Source organism: Crinia signifera, chromosome 7 (assembly GCF_055691185.1).
Source record: "Crinia signifera chromosome 7, ASM5569118v1, whole genome shotgun sequence".
Taxonomy (NCBI): Eukaryota; Metazoa; Chordata; class Amphibia; order Anura; family Myobatrachidae; genus Crinia; species Crinia signifera.
The window spans coordinates 148,401,257-148,406,338 of record NC_139223.1 but is presented as its reverse complement, the minus strand read 5'-3'; positions in this window follow the sequence as shown (position 1 = coordinate 148,406,338).

Below are 5,082 nucleotides of genomic sequence, written 5' to 3'. Positions count from 1 at the left end.
TAATGAACTTTAAGCATTCACCTTTTATATGCCATTTATAATTTGCATCTATCATGTGATATACAAAGTTATGAAAGTTTAAAGTTACACAAAGACTTTATAAGCACCATGTACAGTAGTGTTCTTTCTTTCAATTGGGCTTTAGATCTAAAGAGGCACAAAGTACAGTAGTAGATATACAAATATTCAATGAGCAATGAGTAAAAAAGTTTCTGACTTTTCAGACGTGAGATTGATTGTTTAACATTCCCGACAATTTATGAGTACACCAGATTGAGGTCTACTAAATGTTATTGTTTATATTTTACCAAGGTGAGGAATTTCTAGCCAATCAATCCTCATTGCACTGCAAAGGTGCATACAGTATACATGCAAGACACATACTGTATTCTCCTGCATAGTAGATATCTCAACTGTACTGGACAGTTCTGCTCAAGTATTTTTAGAGTTGGGCTAAGCTATACCCAACTTTACAACTCTAAATGAGGTTGTACTTTTTAAATTTCCTCCTCCAGCACTAATGGGTTAATTTATTAACATTATTTTTACTAAAATAACGTGAACAAGTGTTAACCTTTCACATTATTTTAGTTTCACTACAGTGTATTTTGGATCAGTTTTTCAGGAAAAGCTACTTCAGGCCCTTTAATACACATCAGATGACAGATCACAGGGCAAGAAGCCAACAACCACAAGAAGAAAGAGGAGCGCACTAATCACTGGGTAAGTGTAGAGAGAGAGAGAGTGTGTGTGTGTGTGTGTGTATACCCAACGGCGACGGTGTAGGTATTTTTTTTGCAGACCTGATTTGCAGGGACAAAGCTTTTTTTGCAAGATTCATATTTTGCCTCCAGTATCTGGACTATATGTGCTCCCTGGAGAAATATGTGTGTGTGTGTGCATATATATATATATATATATATATATATATATATAAATATATATATATACATACAGTTTCTATATATATATATATATATATATATATATATATATTTATATATATATATATATATATACTTTATAGATATTAGAGAGAGAGTATATGTACATTTTATATATATATATATATATATATATATATATATATATATATATATATACACACACACACTCTAGGTGTTTACTATTATATAAGGTTCTCAAGATTGTCAATGTTTCTACTATTCTTACTGCTCATTCCTCAGGGATTCCTGTATAACCATTACAGTCTCAAAGTCTACAGCATTGGTTTTGAACTATTTCATGCATCTGAAGCCTTGGAATCCAAACTTTCCCCTTAGAGATACATAACAAGCCAGACTCAGAGATATCCATAGATCTACGTCAATAGCTCATTTTCAGTTGGTCCTGTATGTGCATGTAATGATGTCATTTGTATCTGCTATGCCGACAACTGCAAGCCACTGATGAAAACTTTATAGATACGAATATTTAGTGTTCTCATTTTATTCTACTATGTTTTTATACTGTATTTCAATGCTTGCTAGTATGTTTTTGTCATCTATTTTACACAACCATTAGTACTTATATTTTGGTTTAGGATTCCTTGTGGAATACATTTTGAGAAGAAAGGATGAGGTTTACGTTCAGTCTCCACATGATTACATAAAAGAAGACCTGACATTGATGTTATGACTATACCTTAACACCTAAGCATTGGCTAAATTACTGAGGACACCAGTTATCTACTATTTATAAACCTCCACATCAGGGGCGTAACTACCATAGGTGCAGGGGGTGCAGCTGCTATGGGGCCCAGAGCTGAAGGGGGCCCATCTTTGCTGTCAAACTAATATGTTTTGTATACATTTATCACCATCAGTTGTTAAACAGGGGGCCCTTACAAACTTTTGCTATGGGGCCTACGAATATCTAGTTACGCCTCTGCTCCACATCATACATTCTTCTATGCATTTGTTGTTGGTTATTTCCTCTATATATTGAAAGTAGAAATAGCATACAGTTTTATAAAAATTTTAATGTGAATAATGTGTCTTTGTACTGTAAAATACAGGGATATTATAAGTCACTGATAAATTCTGAGACCATACAAAAGCACAAGCACACAGGCAGAGTATTTTTTATCCTGTTTACAAAATTATAAAGTGACTCCAATCGGGCACAAAAAACATGCCGGGCTCGTGCCCAATATTGGATTACTGCAGTTGTGAACACTACAGATGCCAATGGTACTGTGGCCCTTATTCAGATCTGATTGCAGTACAAATTTGTTCTCGAAATGGACAAAACCATGTGCACTGCAGGTGGGGCAGATGTAACATGTGCAAAGAAAGTTAAGTGTGGTGTGTTGAAACTGAAATCTAAATTGCAGTGTAAAAATAATGCAGCCAGTATTTACTCTGCACAGAAACAAAATAACTCACACAAATCTAACTCTCTCTATACATGTTACATCTGCCCCACCCGCAGTGCACATGGTTTTGCCCATATTGAGAACAAATTTGTACTGCAATCAGATCTGAATAAGGGCCTCTATCCAATGTTTTTAAAATTCTCAAGGGGCCTTTTGCTGAGAAAACTCTGTGTTGCAAGAAGATATTTACCAGTCCGGTGGTCTCTGTGACTCCTGGTTATCTCCTCTCCTTCCTTCAACTGGGGAAGTGGCTGCTGAGTTGTAAGGGGGCTTCGGAAAAGCAAGGGACTGTAGGCAGGGGAGGTGGCTGCTAGGAGGTGAGGGGGCTTCTGAAAAGCAAGGGGCTGCTGGGAGTGGAGGTGGCTGCTAGGAAATTACTAAGATCGGAGTCCTACTGAAGATAGGATGGTGCCCATAGCAAACAATCAGATGGTATCTATTATCTACTAGAAGATACTAAATAAATAAGAATTAGAATCTGATTATTTGCTATGGGCAACATCCCATCTTCAATAGAACATCTTAGCAAATGTACCCTATAATTCTCCATGCTCCTGCCTCCAAACCAGTGGTGGCTCCAGAGGTGGACAGCACAGTTCAAAATTTAAATAGGGGAGCCACACCCACTGCCAGTGAGTAATTTTGAAACGGCAGTTGGTGTGGTTCCCTTATTTGAATTTTGAACTTTGCTGCAGCAACTCCTCTGGAGCCTCCTCTGCTCCAAACCCACATTTAGGCATTTCACCTATGTTGGCAGTGAAGGGGGTGTCAAACACACACACACACACACACACACACACTCACTCACTCACTCACTTACACACACCAGGAAGCCATAGAAAAAAGACACAGCTTTTGAAGGTGAGTAATTAAGGTAGTCTGACATTTTTAGTTCCTTAATTAGTCATCAGGAAGAGGGGTCCCAACAGTGCAAGAGAAAGTCCTGGTGATTTTTCCAAAAAATTAATGTTCTAAATACTTGCTCTGTGAATGTAAGAAAAAAGATGTGGTGATATCTATAGAAATCATCATATCTCATGTTATCTACTTGAATTGAATTTTTACTCCTTAATTTGAAAAAACCCTGCAGCTGACAGCAAACATCTGAAAAAGTTGAATATACAACTAAAATGCTTTTTCTGAAGTTTTTCTCTAGTTGATACATTAATCCTTAATATATATAACAGTTTCAATTTGATAATATGATACAAAGCACATTATCTGTATTAGCTAATATCTGAATGTGTGTTTTATTTTTTCAGAAAATTGTTTATTGTTTCCTAATTCATATGTATGAGCAAAATGAATGAAGATTCTTTACATCCTTATTATGAGAAATGAACAATTATATTTTGTTACATATTGTGAAGTATAATTCCATACAAAGTACAATAATAAGGGTCAGATTCAAATTGTATGCTGCTACAACTAAGTTAGCATCTTGTAAATGAGTAAAGATTCGTAGTACCGAGATGAGCGCTTCCTTTTTGGATATCTCGACACAACAGTGGGAGAATGCAGAGAGAAGAGGAGTGAGTGAGTAGATATAAGAAATAAATACTTCCTCATTGACCAGATGGAGGATATAATCCTCTCAAATGGAGTTTATCTCGGATGTTTTAAGCGGTGTTATTGCTGTATTTGTTAATGGGGATCTGCAATCAACCAGCACCAGAAGACTGCAACTTCATTCATTCTCGCATAGAAATTTAATGTGTACAGAAAACATAAAGAGAAGCACAATGTGTATATCTGTATAAAAAGCCAAATTCGTAGTGGGGTACGTTTACGCGTCCCCTCGCGGGGCTTGCTACGCTCACCACGCTTTGGGCTCGGTGGCTCGCTGCGCTAGCCACACTATATAAAATCAACTCCATGCCGTAGTGGATAGTGGGGTTATGAACAGGTAATAAATCGCATCGCGCATATCTCTCATGCTTACATATACTGTTTACTATATTTACCCGTTTCTCCACTTTTGGGCCTGAAGTGGCCAACCAGTGCCTTGCTATTATTACTTTGGCTATAGCGGAGAGGTTCCTCACCAGATGTTTCCATTCTGGTAGGGTATCTCCCTCCTCCCAAACCCCCATTATAAGATTTGTTTCAGTGAGGAACCCGCGGGGAACCCCCAATCTCACCAAGATACTAATAATCTCCTAACAACTTTACAGTCCCACAAGAGATGCCAGAAAGATCCTACCTCGTCTTTATATTTCGGGCATCTATCTGAGTTTGTACCCAAGATTTTTTTCTAGTCTAACCGGAGTAACATAGATCCTATGCAGGATATTAAATTGCACTTGCTGTATACGGATCGAGGTGGTGGCATCTCTCGGAGCTGATAATGCCTCACTCCAATCTATCTTGTCCACATGAGGGATGTCCACCGCCCATTTTCCCATTAAATTCTGCAACTCCTCTCCCTGTATTAAGGAGTTCAAATAGCTATATATTTTGGACACTCTTTTCACGGAACTTAATTGCAAAATAAATTTCTTACAAGGAGACTCTTCAATATTATTAATTGACCCTCCATCATACTGTGCCAATGGGCTTCTTACCTGTAAGAATCTATAAAACATATGCCTAGGTAGATCAAAATCGACTTGAAGTTCAAAAAAGGATCTAATATTCCCACCCTGATGGAATTGGCCTATCGATGTTAACCCATATTTATTCCAAACCCTCCTACCCTGTTGAGC